Genomic DNA, 21,412 nt, shown 5'->3' on the forward strand with positions numbered 1-21,412 from the left:
TGCCTTAAAATGTAATAAGATACTTTGAACGTTTTTTGGTCAAATTTCCTAGATTTTTTTCTTTGCCTATATGCTCCATCTGAGTGTAGGCATGTTATTACTCTTTTTGGAGTCTCTAGAAAAAAGTGATAAGTAGGCCAAAGAGATCAATATCTAATGATATAGATCACTCACCCAAAAATGTAAATATTGCTAGTTCTACGGCTGGTTGGAAAATATTGCATTTCAAAATTTTAGATGAAAAAAGGGACATTTTCCAAGAAAAATTTTCACAAAAAACGTGGAACATTGTTGTATCCCTGATTCTTGCTATGCACTCAAGGACTCACATAGATAATCTTATATCATCTGTCTTGTAGAAAACTGTGTTTCTTTAATATGCTAGTTTAGGTCAGGGTTGTGGAGCTTTTAATTTGGAAGATTGTGTTAATTTTTGAGTTTCCTAACACAAATCTCTCCTGCTCAGTGAATTTTGATATTCACTGCAATGCCCTGCCTTTCATAACTTTTACTCATAACTTACCACCTTTGTGGTTTGATTAATATTTACTTGTTATATAAAGGAGTGAAAAGGGGTATTCTCTTCAGAATGTTCTAAACTATTTAGCAGAATGAGCCTGATAGACCAAAAATAATATACTCCTATGCTATTTCTAAAGTAATTTTACTGGGTTGGAATTCACACTGTCTTAGTCTGCTTTGAGATCAGTGGGAAGGTATTTCCATGATGAAATTTCTGTGGGTATCAAGGAAGATCCTTCACTGATGCCAGCGGTTGACAGGTCTGACAAAAATTATGATTCTCAACCTGACTTATTGGCCATCTGGCATTTACTTTGAGTGCATCTTCAGCACTGGAAGCATTATTACAGAAAAAAAGACTGCTTAGTGCAGATAGTGCTGAATGTCTCATTTACAACAGTGAGTCTGAATGATGTTGACAGATTATACTCTCTAAAATGTAACTTGCAAGGCAGTCACTATGACTAAATGTACTTGCAGTGGGTGGACCAATCTTTCTGGGGCTTCCATGGCTGACTCCTCTTTCCCTGGCTAGCTAACAGTTAAAAACTGAAATACCTGTGTGCAGTTATGTATGTTTTACTGATAATCAGTGATCCAGATGCATGGTTTTGGCATGGTTTGGAAACAGGATCCAGCTGAGACAGAAAAAAATAGTTCATACACAATTCTTCTTCATATTAAATAAATGGACCTAAATGCTGATGAGACTGAACCGTTTGTACCCAGGCTACCTAAATTAAGTGCTAGTCCATCACAAGAAACAGCTTCTGTTCACACACAACTTAATTTATCAGAAATAGCTTTACATTGATGATGCTTGTGTAATCTAAAAGAAATCAAAACACAGGTGTTGGAACTTTGGATAAGACATCTGCCACTACAGACCTCTTCTTCCTAAATCAAGAACTATTTTGTTTTTTATTTAAGCCCCTTTCTGCACTTTTTCCAGTTACAATGAGAAAGACAGGAAAAAAGAATGCAGTATCAGATTTTCTTTTCCTCCTCATTCTCATACTGCCTTAGCTCAGTTCTAACTCTGCTGCTTTGCTCTTGTCTTTGACAATATATTTCCCAAATCTGCACATGCTTCATACCAGTACACTCCTCCTCTCATTCTTCCCAAATATATTGATCTATCTGTTGCAGTGTCCTTCTGCCAATTCCCCCCCAACTCTTGCATCCTTCCCTTCTTCTTTTTTTCTCTTCTCTCTAGAATTCCCAATTCATCTCTAAGAAATGTACCTTGATCAATGTTCATGTGCTGTCCCCCATCTTCTGTTGAAGCCTGGCTCTCTCCTGATGAATATATACATACTCCTTTGGAGACTCATCCCTTATTTTCTCCATATAACTGGGAGCCAAACTGATGGTGTTGGATACTCCCACGGTCACTTTGATCACTTCCAGACTCTTCCTCCTTTCTTTTCCATTTTGCTCTCCTTTCCTTTTTCTGTCCAATAGGCCATTATATAATGTTTATTGGATCCCCTCTTCCTGTTTATCATGACTGATGTTTTTCTTTGTTTCTTTCTTCAGAGTCACCTACCTCATCATGGTTCACTTTCAGCACAGGTGAACAGTCTGAATTTATGGATTTCCTCTTCCTTTCTCTGACCTCTTCCTTGGAGCGCCAACTTAGGAACAACTCCAGTTGCTCCTTTGAGCTGGCTTTCATTAAATAGTTTCTGATTTCCCTGGGCTGGACCTTAATTTATGGTGGGGATGCAAAGGTGTCTTTAACTTTTTTTTAAGCAAATGCATTTGACACTCTTGTTTGCATTTTGTTAGTCCATTTACACTGGCCACCACAAATTCCCCTTCCTTTTTTTTCAGTGCTTCCATTCTCACAATAAACTGACAACCCAACCTTCTATGTTCTGTGTGTAACTTTATATATCCTTTTACAGTTCAAGAAGAAAGTGCTTTGTAGGAAGGCATTGATTGAAACTAAACTGAAATTGATATTTTTGTTACATTCCTTGATATTCCAAGAGATGGAGAGGCTATTGTTATGATTATAATTTTTTCCACTTAAAAAAATGTAGTGGCTACTACAACAAGCATGGGAGAGAGGTGGATTAACCACATAAAATGTTCTCGAGTCTTCCACTGAACTCATATTAAAAGGCCAGTGCCATTAATTCAAACAGTGGAGACTCATACATTTTGATCCAAAGATCCTGGATTCAGCTGATATCAATTTTAAGGTGTCATTCCAAATTACATAGTCTGATATATTTGAAGTGCAGTTTTAAAATATATATAAAAGCTCTTTGGAAAACAAGTAGCTTAAAGCATTTAGGGCATGATTCTTAACCACTGGAGTCAATGCAAGCTTTGCCATTGCAGTGGAAAGAGCATTGGTGCCTTAATGCAGTAAGATCAAAATGCAGAATGTGTCTTACTACTTTACACTGCACAGGGCTGTATATTTTCTGGTGCTTCCTGGTTCTTCTGTTGTTTTCAGAGTTCTACTGCAATATGATTTAATTGGAAAGCATTAAAAATACCATAACTAAAATTAAAATCTATACTAAAAGTTATATTATTAAATGAACAGAGAGACTGTGTTTGTTATAATAAAGCATTATAACTAGATGTTTTCAATAATGTGAACTTTAGTGGCAGGTGTTTAAAATAATACAAAGGAAATTACCAAGTTAACTTCAAAAAGACTGGTAATAGGTTCACAAATAGCTTCTCTGTGCAGGCAAATAATTATAAATTTTAAAAAGCATACTGTTAAATTGACACAATTGTAATGACATCTCTGTAGGTAGCTCATATCATGCACCATTTTATGTGCTACTAGGAGCGTAATGGCAGCATTTGCACAATAGGGCTACAGGAGGATGAGGTAGCATAATTGCAGCCTCACTGAAGCATGAATACAGACTAATTAACAAAATTGGAACTGCTGCACTCATGCTCCCATTTCATCTTTCTTATTTCATTTACTTTTTACATGCTGCTATGGTCACAGAATTGCTGTGTTTGTTGTTTGAAAATTGCAGATACTGTTGTCCACTTGCTGTCTCCGTGCTACTACAGTGTACAAGGCTGCTCTGCTTGAAATATCCCCATTATGGAAGCAATGTCCAATTTTAGGGACTCTTTTCTTACCAGGTTTTTTATATTTTAGACTATATCCTGGAAGACTCTTCTTCACTTGTGTATATTTAGTCCTATGCATAGTACCATCAGAGTCAACGGGACAACATGAAAGTGTAAGTGCATTCAAAATTAGTCTCTAGGAAATCCAACCAACTACCTAATGGCATCAAAAACACTCATTTGAAACAAGAAGAACTGTTATATTAAGAGGAGCTGCTGATACATATAATAGCTGGTGTATACAATTATATTCATGCTGTGTAGAAAAAAAAAACCTGGTTGTGGCCAATGCTGTTACTAAAGATGAAAATTCTGAAAAAGAGAAAATCAGACTAAGTGGTAGAGTTATGTGTTATTGTTCTACAGTGATATTAGTACAATATCAATTTCTGATTATGACAATTATTTTCATCCTGAAAAAAGCCAAACAGGGACTTTTTTTTTTAAGTTGTGCTCGGAGCACGAAGATCACATTTTCACAAGTGTCTAAGTGATTTAGGAGCACAAAATCCACTGACGTTAGTTATGTGATTTTGAAAATATTACATTTAGGTGCCTAAATATGTACTTATAAGCTGAATAGTTCCAATTTTGTCAATTACTGTATACTCATGCTTCACTGATTCTACAATTATTTTCTCATAGCCTCCTGTAGCCCTATTAGGCAAATGTTTCCATTATTCTCCTAGTAGCCTGCCAGTAAAGTTTATGCTTGTCATAACCTCTCCAATTATGGCACAAACGTATATGCAGATGTAGATACCTTTACCATCTAGAGCAGCAGCGGGCAACCTTTGGCACGCAGCTTGACAGGGTAAGCACCCTGGTGGGCTGGGCCAGTTTGTTTACCTGCCACGTCCTCAGGTTCGGCCGACCGCGGTTCCCACTGGCCGCAGTTCATAGTCCCAGGCCAATGGGGGAGGCGGGGAGTGGTGCGGGCCAAGGGATGTGATGCAGCCCCCATGATGCTTCCTGCAGCCCCCATTGGCCTGGAGTGGCGAACCACAGCCAGTGGGAGCCACGATTGGCTGAACCTGCAGACGTGGCAGGTAAACAAACTGGCCCGGCCCACCAGGGTGCTTACCCTGGCAAGCCACGTGCCAAAGGTCGCTGATCCCTGATCTAGGGACATCAATAAAATCACTGATCCACCATAAAAGGTGAAAAATGCTAGTGACACTGCTGACAAACATAATGAATGACATTTTTTAAATCAGTATTCCATGGTCCAACCCTTTTGCTTACCTGACACCACAGCATTGCTATGTTTGTTAGATATACTCAAGCTTACATCATATACCAGTCAGATCATGACCAGTGACAGTAAATAATGTCATTGTTGCCTGATTTTTATAAAACAAAAAAGCGAGTGAATGGCTATGATGTGCTTGATTATTTAATAAAGAGTGCAAATCACTATTGTACAGATGGGCATACACAAGAAGAGCTGATCGAAGAATTTTTTATGAAACTTTTTTCCATGAAAACCAAACTGTGTTGTGGAAATGTATCAGTTTTGATGAAAATTATCTCAGATCCAAAATGGAATTTCTGTGATAGGGACACTCCACCCTGAATATCCACTAGTATGGTGACAAGGGGACTGACATGGCTGTGGGGGATCCAAGAGGTTAGTACACTGAGCTGCAACAGGGGATGCAAGGCTCAAGTCTGTGCTCTGAGTCAGCTCAAGGACTTGAACCCCAGTCTCCCACACCACACACCTGTGGCCCAACCCACATGCTATTGACTGTTCTGGGGCAGAGATCTCTTTTTCTTGTAGCCTTTTGAAAGGTCACATTTTTGTTCTGCATCAAAATGAAAATACATTTCAAAATCTTTTTTTTTTTGTGAAACAGAATTGTGTTCCATCCAGCCCTATACACAACGTCTGTGTGCTACATAAGTCTCACATAAGTCTTATCTTGAAGATTTAAGTGGAACTTAAATGATGCCTACATTATTTCCCACTACACAAATTTGCAGCATTATATAACAGCTGCTCCACCTTTCCCCAGGAATGGAATGTGACTCCAGATAGCCTTATTACTATATATGGCAAGTTAACTACTAAGAATATCACTGGAGAAGGCCCCAAAATAATATTGTCCTGATGAACAGGAGTTATTTAGTCAAGCACCCGCTGTAGGACATTGGAAAAGGTAACTGTTCATATTCACAGGCTTCCTCCATTTGATTGTCGGCTAGGTGGAGTTAGACTAGATTTCCTGGGAAAGAACCAGGCTTGGGTAGCAGTGTAAGAATGAAGTCCACTGTACATAACTGCTCTCAGATATTTTACTGGCTCTACAGACTCAAAAGCAAATTGTGACCAGAGAGAATCTGTCATATTAATTTGTATCTGAAGATGATTTATATACAGAATGGATAGACCAACAGTCCAGACTCTGACTCTTCCTGACTCTTTTCTTACCCCTGGAAAATTTGGACCTTGAATTGTATTGCTTTTTGTAGTCAGACAAAACTGGAGTGAACCTCCCTGTAAGATAGTGGAATAACTCAGATGTCATTGGATACCTTCAAGAATTTTACCGCCCATGCATTTGCTACAATTTATTAGGCATTGCTGAAAATGAGCAGGAACTTCATATCATCCCTATGCATTCAAGCTACTGTAATGTAATGTAATGTAGTGTGTGTGTGTGTGTGTGTGTGTGTGTGTGTGTGAGATTGATTCACTTTTAGGCATCTTCCTGCAGAAAATATAATTGTGAGAAAGATTTATCAGATACTGATTCATGAATTCCATGGATACTAATAAGTAATCTGTCTAATTTATTAATTCTATTGAACTAATAAGTAATCTCTCAAACTAATTTTTTAAGACAAATACCATGCAAATGCTCTTTACTTACAATGTTATCATACATCATTTTGAAGGACCACATCAAGGCTGCCAGGTCCAAATCTGAGTGTCACAAAGAAATCTGATGCCAAATTGGAACAAAAAAAGAACAAGCATGATTATCTGCAAAGAACTGGTCTTGATAAGGAGTCTGAATTAATGTCTTGACAATGTCAAGAACATCATACCCCTTTGCTTTAACATCAAGCTCTACTTATGGAAAGATGTGTTGTCAAAAATATAGGATAATCCTTCATACTCTCACAATTTGACTGATAAAGCAGATAAAATTGTAAAGTACATATAATTATAATGAGATGTATGCATGGTAGTAGATAAACTAGCAAATACACTTTGTAGGAACTTTAAAACCTTTACATTCATTTTTGCAAATCTTCAGTCTCTGAATCACTATCACATTACAGTGCAGCTGAAATCAATTTTTTCTGACTTACCTGGAGTGAGAGTCAGGATGAGAAAGAAAGGGTGTTCAACTTACAGGACAACAACCCTATTTTTTCATATAGCTCTTAGTGTGGGAGGGGAAGTTCTGGATAGCAATTTTCTTAAGGAGAATCCTCCAAACTCTGATGGGAAATTCCTGTTCTGTAAGCAACAAGAGGGGGAGGGCCAGCAGCAAAAGATACATGAAGACAAAACTGAGGGAGGAATCCTAAGAAAAAAACCAGGGGGGTGGTTGGCGATGGGATGGTGGGGGAAATCGGGCAAAGGTCCATTATCCTGGAAACCCAGGAAAGCAGACAAGATGCAAGGTAGTCTAACTGGGCTGCAACTGTATTAGCTTAACTCATCTGGGAACTATCCAGCAATAACTTGTACAGTACAGATCATGATCCTTCCTTAATCATTTCCACCAAGTTGAGGGCTGCCGTCAGTCTCCTCCCTCCACAGCTGGTACCCATCTCATTGCTTAGATCCTACCATCCTCTTCTTATCTGAGGGCTAGCAGGCTGGGGAAGGGACATTGCCTCCTAGCTGTACCAAACATTAGGAGTCACAACCCCATTCCCCAGCTTCTTTAGTGCACTTCAGATCCCAGTTCTTCAGGAAACCAGACCCTACAGGATAAGTACCTGCAGACTCTATGGGGATTTCCAGTCAATCATTGCTGGACCCTGCTGGTCACACTGATGCCCTTGGTGACCCCCAAACCTGCATAGGAGGAACCCACACCAGCATGGAACTATGGCAGACTCCTTGCAGACTTTCTGCCTGCTAATCTGGGCATGAAAGGGGGCTTCAGCTGGAGGAACAAGGTTTATATACTGCTTCCCCTTTCTTACCTGAGAAGCTAGCCAAAGTTCAGGGCTCGGGATATTCCAGCTGGGAGCATAAATTGATGGACTCTATTTTGTCTTTCATGCAGTCTTGTTTATGTACAAGAAATGTACAAAGTCCTGCGTCTCTGAATGCAGGAGGAACCAAGAACAAAAGGAGCAATATCATATCTCATATCCCCAAGCCTCTTTAATCAACGCCAGACCCAACATTTCCCTCTCTAGCTTTTTCTGGATTCATACTGAGCACAGTGCACTGCTTAGATTTCTTGCTTTTGCCTCTTCCTCTCTTTCTGTTTCTGTGTGTTCTGCCTCCTCCTCTTCCCTCCCCGAACAGAAACAATACACAGCAAAACCCCTCTTCACATTCAGTTCAAAACTCCTAGGTTTAAGGCAAAAAACATGCTATGTTCCCAAGGTGAGGGCTTGTAACTAATTTATCCTGTTATGTTAACTGAAGGGTGCGTTTACATCCAATCTCAATGAGATCAAAGCAATAAGCCACACTACTTAGCATAAACACTACCTTCCTGTAACAGAGTGCTGGGCAATAGCAGCGAGGCCAGCACTCTGGTCACTGCAGCTCCAATTAACTACTGCAGGACAGACCTTATTAAGAAGAGCTGTGTTTAATTGACAGGTGAAGGAAAGCTGGAAGGCTAATTAAGCCATTAAGCAGAGAACACAAAGAGGAAGAGGAAGGAAGCAAAGAGAGAGATTGTGCTTCCCTGCTTGCTTCAGGAGCTGAGGGCTCCCTAAGAATGTAGGAGTAATGCTGCATAGTGTACAAGGGCGGTGGGAACCAACATTGTAAATAAACTGCACAGGGTGGTTTACAGCATAAAGGTATCTGAGCTTTTGTAGACTTGAGCAGAGGCAGGATCAAGAAGGGCCCTGCCACACTTCCTCTAGCTGCACAGGGGCCAGTAGTTCACCTGACCCCCACTGGCCAGCCCACCCACACAAGTTATGCTTTTCACCAACCCCAAACATTGAAGGAGCAGGGGAATATCCTTAAAGGAGATGTTACTCCTTTATCTTGCAAGTCCAAACAAACACGCCACGCCTTTAAGGTTGTGGAGAATGTATTCTTCAAAATCATCTGATAGTAGCAGAAGCGGAGAAGCTGAGGAAGCACACACATCAAATAATTGGAGAGCTGGTTTGTGTGTGTAAAGTTGGGGAGCAGATGTGTACATCTTGTGCACAAGAACTTTACATTATGTAGCAACCTTCCACTGGATTGTGAATTGTCAGTAACGAGACATGACCTCAGGAGATCAAACCCAAACACAGTATGTAAACTTATCCTTGGTGGGTCATACCTGCCTCTGACAGGTCTGAGTGGTCTATCTTTCTCTTGTACTTTGGCAAATTTATATTGCTTGTGCTGCCAATAAATTCTTATTGAACTAAATGGAAAAAAATGTCAGCCCTTGATCTACTGGGTGTGCCAGGAACAGCAAGTGCTGTCTCCCTTTCACTGGAAATAACACATTGAGATGTGAGGCTGGGAACAGATGAGACTTACACAGAGAATACCATAGCTTTACTCTCGAGCCAACAGACGTATCAAGATCACAGCCCAAGGCAATATGGCTGCAGGCTGAAAAGATATGATAGATTATGCAATGGGACTGACACACTCTTTTAAATAATTATTTATAAGAACTGGCCTTGTATCAAAAATATGCATTAAACATCAAGGTACTTTGTCTTGCAGTTGATATGTAGCTTCTTATACATATTACAGTGCTAAAACTCTTGCCGTGTTTATTCACTTATGGATAAAATTCACTTTGGTGCATAGGGCAAACACTAAATCTATGTACCGCTTAAGTCCTGCTTAAGATCCATTTTGAGGGATTAAAAGGGATTTTGCTGGTGCATAGTCCTTGTGTTAGTCCTTTGCAGCAAGATGAATTTCAACGATAAGTGAATAAATAGGGCAGGAGGACATTTGAATCCTATGTCTTGCTATAATATCCTGCAAGGTGAGTGAGTCTTGCTGTCTTAAACAAAAAGTTAACTGTGATAAAATCAATTCTAAGGGATTTACTCTCCCAACCAAAACAAAATTATTTTACAAAGGAAACTGAGTAGAAGTAAAATAAAGTCCCCAGGCCAATTCTAATCTGTATTGAACTAGATTATATGAAGGTCAAAACAGTAGTGAACGGAGGAAACAGATCTCTTGTCTATAGGAGCAGAGAGATACCACTACAGTGGCCTTGAAAAAGGCAATTTGAAAACATGGTAAGATGTTTCGGTTACAGTGGGAGGATAGGAAAAACATGACCTGAAATAACAAATATAATTCAACATCAGAACAATGATGGATGAAGCCCAATAATTTCATGAACATACTGTTAGAACAAGTACTTTCAATATATTTATTTTTAAAGGGGAGCTGTTGATGGAAGTTAGACACTTCCATCAAAAATATATGCCTCTCACCAAACATAAAGGGTCTAATTCTCCTCTCTGTAACCATTTGAACCTGTGGAAAGTGAGTGCAGAATGGATGTAAAACATCAGAGTTCCAAGGTTAGATATACCTTTGATCTCTGAATCTCTTCATGAGCACCCTGATAAGTGACAGGCCTGCATTAGGAAACGCCTGCATTTCCTTCAAAGTTGAATCCCATGACTTACCATACAGAGTATCCCAGTTACAGCACCACCGTTTACCAGCTAGGGCTCCTCAGCAGGTCCAACTGTCTTTGGCCCCTTCTATACACTTCCTTTGGGATCTGTAAATAGTGGGTAAAAGTGATGACACTGATCAGTTTCTGCAAAACAAAGTGTTATTTATTTATCCATAGAAATACTGCAATCAGAACAAAAAGGGTTAAAACAACAAAACATCTACAGGCATATAACCTTGCCTTAACTTAGAATTTCTTTTGACACTATGGTAGGCCCAACTCAGCCCTCGTACTGTCCATTCTCTTGGGATCAAATTATACACATGGCCTCTCTAGAGAGCCTACTTCTCCTCTATTTCTCAGGGCTTCTCTTTTAATAGTTCTTGAGTTCTTTGTTCCCAGTTTCCCACCTGAGGGCCATCTGACTGAATTCAAGGCAAAAAGTTCCGGCACATGAAGCTGATGTGCTGAATACATGTGTTTCTTCACTCTGAAAGTTCAGCATAGATACTTTAAATTATATCAATATAATGTTCTTTGTATGGTGACTGATGAGGACAGCATCAGTTTAATACATAAATTATCCATAGTCTCTCCTGAGGACCACAAAGAAACTTAAGGAAGTATCATTTAGAGCAGGGGTCGGCAACCTTTCGGAAGTGGTGTGCCGAGTCTTCATTTATTCACTCTAATTGAAGGTTTTGCGTGCCAGTCACACATTTTAACATTTTTAGAAGGTCTCTTTCCATAAGTCTATAATATATAACTAAACTATTGTTGTATGTAAAGTAAATAAGGTTTTTAAAATGTTTAAGAAGCTTTTAAAATGTTTAAAATTAAATTAAAATGCAGAGCCCCCCAGACTGGTGGCCAGGACCCAGGCAGTGTGAGTGCCACTGAAAATCAGCTCGCGTGCCGCCTTCAGCACGCGTGCCATAGGTTGCCCACCCCTGATTTAGAGTATCATTTTCAAAAAATAATCCTATATCTCTAATAACTTGTTTTTGAATTTACAAATTATTATTCTAAACATATTGGAGCTCTTTTCCATAGAAGAACATTAGAAGATAAATGAATCATTAATAAATAATCTCTGAAGCTACAAGGCAAACCATTTATGCACCATTTCTTTTTAAGTATCCTCTATGGGAAAATAACATACTGTAATATTCATAGTAAATTGATATTTAAAATATCTATGCTAAATTTTCAGAATGCAGAAAGACATGCATTCGGTACATCAGCCGCTGAAAAAACCTGCTTTCATTGTGGTGTTTGGAAAAAGAAGTTAATTACTGTTAGGCTTTCAAAGTAACAGTTATGTGCATGAGGACTCAGCAAGGTAAAATTCAACCCTATACCCAGAGGACCAGGACAAGGCCTAGTGCTCCACCATTTTGAATGCTTAAATGGGACATAGATATTGTACTGGCCATCAGTACATGGGTGAATTTTACCTCAAGTGAAAAGTATATCCACTACAGGTTCTTGTGCAGTCTATTGAAAAATCACAAAGCATCAACCTGAGCTGCCTACAGAAAATTCTGAATTTTTATTAAGCAACGAGAAAGAATTTTCTAAGTATTGTAGACTGATGCTTTCTGAACTATAACCTAACCAGGTCATAAGGTGTCTCCTTCAGCACATCTGGCAGTTTTGAAGCTGTTCTTCTGCACAGTTCTTCTGAACTGTCTCCAGACCAATTAAGCACACGTGCAAACTAATTACAATTGTATACCATCCACTTTCTGCTCTCCAAACACTTCCATCCAAAAACCTGGCTTTATATTTAACACAAATACCATAAACTCAGAGACAATTAATTCTTTAGTTGCTGGATATAAATATTGTGGTAAGCAGTGACATTACTACTGAAAAGCAATTCACAAACATATTGTACTTTTTACCAGTGCTATTTTTTCTACTGAGGTAATACAGGATTCATCATATATGGAATCTTGTATTTGGAATACACTTCCATTGCACAGACATTGACTGTTTAGTGGCAACTCCTTTATATACACAAGACAATAATTCCTAACAAAATTACTAATATTTTTCATTATCCATTAGTCTTTGTCCCAGAGCAATATGCCAAAACTCTTCCAGTGTCACAAAAATCCTCTCTCATGAAGAACACACCTGCCTTTCTGCGTAATGGTTTTAAACTGTAATCTCCTAAGAGAAAGGTCTTTACAGAAGATGCATCTTTTTAATATACTACAAACAGAGTAATACATAATAAATAAAATGATAATAATAATAGTTTAATAGAACGGCTGCAATTTAATCAAGGTATTACTAGTTACACATGAACTTTCAACATTTCTGATATCATTTACTTTGGACTACAATGTTGACTTCGGGGGGGAATTATTTGCTATTTTATGCAATTTGTCACCGTGGGCATGAGAGCTGGATGCACAATTTTCTTTTATTTTTAAATCAGGAGGATAGTTCATTTTCAATTTTTTATTCAAAAATGGCTAAAACTCCTTTGCTTAAAATCTTACACTCACATAAATATGCAATTTACCTGGAAAATTTCCACCCAATGGGTGAAACATTCAGAAAGTTATGAGTGATGGAAAGGCTGTAATGGAAATGCTTTAACTATAACTAATCACTAGTGCTGCAGTTATAACACTATGGTATGGCTACTATTGACTCAACTGTTCTTTGAGGTAAACAATATTACACAACTTTTCTAAGATCATTGGCTAGGACTTAATGAATTCTGATCCAGATTCTCATATTCTTACTCATATTGAGTAGTAACTGTTCCCACGAGTACTTCCATTGATGAAAATAAGATTATGATGTATTCACAGAGCAAGGTTCTAGTCCACTTTAGTGTGAGTAGAAAAAGTGGATTTTTTTAACCTGCCAGGTAAGCACATAACATGAAGTTCCACTATTTTGGCTGACAAAAATAGCATTATTTTGAATTCATACTTTTTGTAAAAAATCATGAGAAAATCTCCATTTTCAATTGTGGTCATTTAGTTTAGGTCTAAATACCATTTTTTTTTTAAAAATGGGTTCCTAAAGTTAAACATCTAAATTCATATTGTATCCAATGAGTGCTTAGCATTGAAAATGTCATTATCTTTTAGGTACCAGGTAACTTTAAGGTCTATGTTTTAAAGTCTTTGCTTATATATGCTTTCTAGAAGAGAAACAAAGTTTTATGAAGTACTGCTAAGTAGAAGGTAATTACAGTTATTTGTTCCTCTATTCCACTCCAACAAAATCTTTTAGTTTTTTGTTTTTTGTTTTTTTTAATTCCCTCCTCCAGCTGTTTGAGATCATCACTTAACAAGAGAGTGCTGATTATATAGGTTTACAGTATAACACTTATCAAACATCTGCACCCGGTGCTTGAACAATGTCAACCAAGTAGAAAATCAGGCACTGTTGGTCAAAGAGAGAGATTTTAAGCTGCATACAATTTGATAGATATCTGGCAGGGAGCCAGATCTCTCTGTTCAGAACTCAGATGTAATTTCTGTTTGACTTGATTTAGACTTAGCAGAGATCTAGGGTGACCAGACAGCAAGTGTGAAAAATTGGGACGGGGGTAAGGGGGTAATAGGAACCTATATAAGGGAAAGACCCCAAAATCGAGACTATCCCTATAAAAATTGGAACATCTGGTCACCCTAGAGATATCAAGCAACAAATATAAGAAGGGTGAAACGTTTCTTAAGAAGCACTGTATTACATGAAGAATCATGACACAAACAGAGTAGTTCCATTACAAGAAAGGCAAGGACTGATTTAGGTTGTACAATACGGAAAAAATCCTAACAGTGAGGTTAGTAGGACTGCAGAACAGCTTCACAAGAAAAGGAACAGAAGTTGCCAGGAGTCATTTAAAACTAGACTGTTCACTCTAGAATAATCAGTGGGGCAGGGAGGATAGGCAAGAAGATAGTAATCAGATAGAACAGGGTGTGCATTAGCAGGCTATTGACTCAAGCTTTCAATGCATTAGGCAGAGAGCCTTCAACCACTCAAGAAGTTCACCAATACCTTACTAATTCTCACCCTATTAAGGACTTCATGCTATTAAAAGATGGCTCATTAGTTTTACACTGCATTTTTATAAGCTTTATAAAAAGCAGCTTAGGAGAGTTTATGTAATGTGTCCTTCCACTGTGAAAAGTACTTCCTATTGGAATAATGAGAAAATGGGGAAAGTGTTATGACTATTTGTAGTAGATATGTTGATACTTTTTTTAAGTTACCTGGACTATTAGGACTTTTCCCTCTGTATAACCCTGATGCCATTTCGGCAGAAGTGTGTCACCAGCAAACAATATTAAATCACTTTTTTATAAAGAAGAAGATAATTTGGAATATGGTTTTCCAGTTCAGCTTTTACCTTAGAAAAATCACTTAAAAGTGGTTGAAAGAGTCACAGTCACCAACACAGCACATTAATGGGAGTGGGAAATTTAAAACTGCTAGTTTATTGCCTCTCTCCCTTCACCTTCCTCTTTGCTTCCCCTCACCCCCATCTCCACATGGAACTTCATTCTCTTTTACAAGGTAAATCGGCATCCCTGCAAGCACTTGTCCACATGCTTATCTTGATCTATCATAGTCTGTTTTATCCTTATAGCATGGTAGCCAGAATATTACCTGGTTCTCAAATTGAATGCTCTCTTGACTCCAGTCCTGCTGTGGCTCAGGGCTTCCTATGTCAGATGCTCTGAGTAGGACAGAGCAGAAATTAGGGTTTTGCCCATTAAGTCTAGAGCAATTACTGATCAGAGTGAAATTCAGTATTTGTGAGGGCCACCATTTTGGCTGACACACCAGAGATTAAACCAGGGACCCTGAGACTTAGAAGCATGAAGGGGCTACAGTTTCAGCTATAGCGGGTTAAGTAGCACTATCACAAACTCCAACCTTCTGTGGATCAAACGCAGAGGGGAGTGACGGGGGACAGTAACACAATCTGACCAGTGGCTTACATATTAATTCAGGATTAATCACTTTTCACTTCTATTAAATTACAGTAAAATGAATAAGAATCAGGACAGTGGGATGTAAGAAGCAGGGAAAGATACAAACACACAGTTAAGAGAGTTGCAACAAACAGCCACCCCTGTCTTTTCTTTCTGCATAACATTGATCTTTCTATGTGCTCCAGTCTTTTGAGGTTAATTTCATTAACAAAAGCAGCAGCCATTGTTTCCAGCCCTGGCCCTGTGATTGTATGTATTTGGATTATGACTTTGCTCTGCAACAGGAAAGACTTGTTTACTAATTTAGTATATGATCAAAAGTCAATTCTTCATCCTATGGACCCTGTCAATGACGTCACTGAAAGATACCATAAGGTCTTGTGGTTTGAAATAGTTCCAGTGACTTCCATGTACCAATGTTAAGGGAATTAGAAAGAAAACTAAGAGTATAAATGCCTGACATGCCATTACAGAGTACATACACGTATATCCAAATAAAACTCAGGGTGGTATAGCTCAAAGATAAAAAATTCAGTATGTGAAATAAGCAGCTAGATAAAATTATTCAAATGTTAAATGAGGATCAATAAAAAACATGCAGTCGGGGACTATATGTTTGTAAAACAACAAACACTATGGGACAATAATGCCAATTGGGATTTCTATGTGTTATCACAATATAAAAGATCATCTTCTATTCTATTTCTTAATTTTAGTCAATCTTTACTCAGCAAAGCTGCCATTGACTTGAGTGAAAACTGAGTGAAGGCACCAGAATTTAGATCCTGGTGTATTAAATATACCTTTCCTTACAGTGGGGAAGGAAGAAGGGCTTGAGCAGTTTGGGTAAAATCCATCCGGGTGCAGAGGGGAAGCAAGTAGGTTTGCCAGGCATCCAGTTTTTGACAGGGACCCGTTAAAAGTCCAGTCAGCAGCACAGTGGGGCTAAGGCAGGCAGGCTCCTGGAATCCCTGTGGCCCCTAGGCAGAGGCACAGTCAGGTATTTCTGCGTACCCAGAGCCCAAACCCCCAGCCAGATCCCTTCCTGCACCCCAACCCCCTGCCATAGCCCTGAGACCCCTCTCACACCCAAACTCCCTTCCAGAGCCTGCACCCCTCCCACACCTCAACCCCCTGCCCCAGCCCAGAGCCCCCTCCTGAACCCCAAACCCCTCATCCTCGGCCCCATCCCACACCCCCATTTGGAGCCCTCCCTCCCTCCCACACCTCAACCCTCTGCCTCAATGTGAAGTCCCCTCCCACACTCCAAACCAGAGCCCCCTCCTGCATCCCACACCCCTCATCCCCAGCCCCACCTCACAGCCTATGCCCCAGCTGGAGCCCTCACCCCCTTCAGCACCCCAATCCCTTGCCCCAGCCCCATGAAAATGAATGAGTGAGCGAGGGAAGGAGGGAGAGGGGATGGAGTGAGCACAGGTGGGGCCCTGGAGAAGGGGCGGGGCAAGGGTGTTCACTTGGCAACCCTAGCAGCAAGGGGGTCTGAAGTTCCACTTCAGTCCTCAAACTAGGCCCTCTCCAAACATTTGCTAGTCAATATGCAAACTCCCAAATTCACTGTAGTTAATATGGGATTTGTCACCAGCTTCAATGGGGCTAGGATTTTACCCAATATCTCTTGGCCTGTTCCTCTCAAATAAATATAAAGCAGAGTTGTTGACCCATATTTTTTCCTTTCAAAGTTCAAATACTTTTGTGATTCAGGTATCTAAAAATGTATAAGCTAGTTGTAATTTACCATGTTGACTGCAACATGACAAGATTTCTTTTAGATTTTCCCCCCAGAAAGAGAGGTAGTGTATACTTGGATTGCTACTATTCAGGTATGAAGTGGCATGGTTAAATGTGTGTAAAACGGATTGGTTATTCATGGGTATACATGATGAAAGCATTAGAGCTGTGTGAAATTAACTATTTCAACTTCACAATTTTTGACATGGATTAGTTCAAAGTAGACATATTGTCATTTCCACCTGGGAATATAGATATTCATAGCAGACAATGTCTTAACACACTTATCCCAGGTGAAACGTCAGCATTTTCATAGGGAAATTACACCATTTTTTGCAGTAAAAAAGCTTTGTGTCGTGGTGTGATAGGACAAAACTTTAAAATAAATATTTAAACACACATGCAAAATTGTTCATTTTATTTTTAAATGTATTAGGAATATTTTAAAAGTGGAATTCATCCCTGTGAAGAGTGACAGCACCAGGCCGATGCACTTGAGTACTTTGTAAGTCCCTCTTAAATCTTTGTGGTGACCCTCTTCTAGGATTGCCAATTTTGTTTGGACATATTCCTGGAGGTTTATTTGCATGATATAATCTTTAATTAAAGATCAGTCTTTAATTCCTTGAGACTCCAGGCCAATCCTGGGGGGGTTGGCAACCTTTCCCTCTACACGGTGGTGTATTTCTAGACTGCAAAATATTATCTGTCAGAGTCCATCTTAAATTCCAGTTGGAAGGGAAAAGCTAATGTTTCCTAAGCTACTCTTTTAGAGCAGATATGGACTGACAGTCCATGCTACCCATTCATTACAAGAAATTGCATAGTTAGGCCTCAATTCAGCAAAACTCTTAAGTACATGCTTAAATGTAAGCGAATGCTTCAGGCCCATGGGAATTAAGTATCTGCTTAAAGTTAAGCACGTGATTAAGTACTGTCTGGAATAAGGATGCTTTCCTTATTCAAGACTGGAGTTTGTGGGTTAGGAAAATACCCAAACCATGTGTGTGTTGTACTTCCATGTTCGGAGGTATCTTTTATAAACTAATTCATGCAATAATTCTGGAGTGAAATCCTGGCTTCACTGAAGTCCTGGAGAGTTTAGCCCTTGATTTCAATGGAGCCAGAATTTTACCTCTTATGTTTTATTTGTAACGCTGGAGCTTTTAAATAAAAATGAGTGTTTTCATCATAAAATGATAAAAGTTAAGAAAGGCAGTGCACTGACATATTTAAGGTTGTGGTAAAGCATACTTAAATAAATGTAAGCTGTGACCAGTGAAGCAGGTGTATGAATAGACTGGGTGCAGCATTTTTAACTCTACTTGGGATGTACACTCCCTTCATTTCCATGATAGTAATGTACATATTTGCTTCAATAAATGAACTGTGCTATGAAGCTTATCGGCTGCAAAATGTAAAACAAAAACAAAAAAAACCCTACCAGTAAATTACTATCCGTGTTCATCAAAATTTGATCTAATTTCAGCATTTTCAAACCGGGTCAGCCCATCTCTCTCTGCAATCACCATTTCAGCAATACCATTTTACAAATTGGCCTTCACTCACTGGCCCTCCATTTCATTGGTCATACACTACCTCATTTTATTGGAAAACTTATTTGCATTTTAATGAATTTGAATAAAATGGAAGTCCTAGCATCCTATAACAGCTCAGCAAAACAGCTGTTTTCAAAAGGATTACACATTCCTTAAAAAGCCTTTCGATGACATGTTTCTCTGACAATCCTTTTAATAGGACAGTTTGTCCACTGTTTTCATTTTTGTCCTTAGTAAATTCTCGTTATGGCACACTTGTAAATGCTTTAATTAAAATTCTCCATCTCATCTTGATTTTCAGGCTTGAGCTTTTCAGTAAAGGAAAAAAAATAAAGATTTATTTGTGCGCTATGGAAATTGTGGTCTGTAAGCCACAGTGTACAATAAGCTCATGTAAACCATCAGTTACATTATAGATAGCAATTAGAAGAATTATATTACAAATGTAAGACAAAAATGACAGTTTAACTGTGATTCAATAATGATTTAGTGAAAGATACTTAAGACTCCCAGAGTGCTATCTTTTCCTATGACAAAAGAGGTTTTCTTTTACAAACCTAGGATTAATTTAATATATTGGACTCAGCCATATCTTTTGTACCTAACAAACACACCAGATTTACTCACACTATTTAAGTAGAATGACCTACAGAAATACAGGTGGTACATCCAAACTTTCTCCACTTTTAATTTCTGCAAGTGTTAGAACAAAAAGACAAAAGCTGTTATAAAATACATGATGCTTAGAGATGAGCTAAAAATATTCAGACCCTGACTTGATTTTTAAAATTATTTCTGACATTGTCGAATATCAGTTTATGTTCTGCATCACGGAGTCATTACATCACCCATGATGCAACATGCAAAAAATTAAACTAAACAACTTTCTGCCTCCCCTGCGCGCACGCGCGTGCACACACACACACACAGAGTTTTTTTGTTAGCCTAGAAGCATTTTGAGTTATTTAAATGAGGTCAAATGGGGACAACACATGAAAGCAAACATTTTATTCCTAATAATAAGCCTCATGCAAATGATCATGTTTATTTTAAAAAATGGTAAAACAGATCACTGCTTTTCAGTTAAACTCTTTTTTTCTAAATTATTTTGTCCAAGCACAGAAAACAGAATAATGCTGGTGTGTTTGCATATCTCTGAATGTTTTATTTTCTTTCCTTAAGAGGAAGATTAGAAGCATTTTCCGTAAGTGTCCCAAGTACATAAAGCTGAACAGTTGCTCAAAAGCTTTATAACAGCTATCATTTTTCTGCTAGTGTTTGTTTAATGTACTGTATTGCTAAAGTCAAGATTCTAAATGGCGTAAGACAGACTCTTGGCGTGCTAGAGTTCAACACTCATATGCAAATACACAGGCTATAAAACACCAGTATTTTCTGTATGTTAATGGCGCATGGGATATGATGTCCTGCATTTGTGTCTAATTCAATGTTTTTCAAAGTTTTGGTTAGATTTCATTTCAACTATTAACTTTCCCTTTTGTCAAACTGGATTTAAAAACACCACCGCTGATAACTGCAAAAAGGAAGCATTAATTTTCCTGCAATACTTATTTTTAGCATGATATTTCCTATTATAATGAGTGCTGTGGCAAAACATTTATATTACCATAAGACAAATGTTTCTTTTTTAATGTCAACCATTGTACTAAAAGTGGTGGGGCCAATCCTCAGCTGGTATAAAGATGTGCTGCTCCATTGACTTCAACGGAGCAATGCTGATCTACCCAAGCTGAGAAGCTGGCTCTGTATTGTGATAGAAACATATTGAATAATTATGTTTAGGTTTGTTGTTATTTTTTTACACTGATCTGCTTGGGGGTATTGAAGCCACAATATTGGGTGTAAGGATGAAGCAGGAGCAACTCACTAGTCAATTTTTGGTCCATTAATCTAAGGTAAAACAGGGTTATACAGCCCCCAGTTCAGCAAGGTACTTAAGCACACACACAATTCTGAGCAAAAGGTAGTCCATTGACTTCAGGATGTAAGCCAATCTCTAGCTTTTAAAGCTCAGCATGAGAACTGAAGTGTGTGTGTTTGGGGGCGGGGGGAGAAGTGGGGCAGATTACCCACATCTCTTTACTGTAGGGTTCTTACATCTTTCTCTGAATCATCTGCCATAGCCACTGTCAGATACTGGGCTAGAGGAACCTTGGTCTGGTGCAGTATAGCAATTCTTATGTTCCTCATGGGGATTAGGCATAGCTTAAATACCCTGCTGAACTGAGGCCATGGGTAACATTTTCAGAAAAGGGCATAAGTGTATAAGACCATCATAATAGGTGCACATAATAGTTCTTCTCAGGCCTGGTCTACACTACGGGGGGGGGGGTGTTCGAACAAAGGTACGCAAGTTCAGCTACGCGAATAGCGTAGCTGAACTCGAACTACCTTAGTTCGAACTACTTACCCGTCCTGACGGCGCGGGATCGAAGTCCGCGGCTCCCCCGTCGACTCCGCCACCGCCGTTCGCGGTGGTGGAGTTCCGGAGTCGACGGGAGCGCGTTCGGAGTTCGATATAGATGAGACGTCTCTAGATGAGACGCGATATATCGAACTCCGAGAAGTCGATCGCTACCCGCCGACCCGGGCGGGTAGTATGGACATACCCTCAGACAGCAAAACACAAATGCTGCTGACTCTGGTTGACCTAAAA

Source organism: Mauremys mutica, chromosome 1 (assembly GCF_020497125.1).
Source record: "Mauremys mutica isolate MM-2020 ecotype Southern chromosome 1, ASM2049712v1, whole genome shotgun sequence".
In the NCBI taxonomy this organism is placed as follows: domain Eukaryota; kingdom Metazoa; phylum Chordata; order Testudines; family Geoemydidae; genus Mauremys; species Mauremys mutica.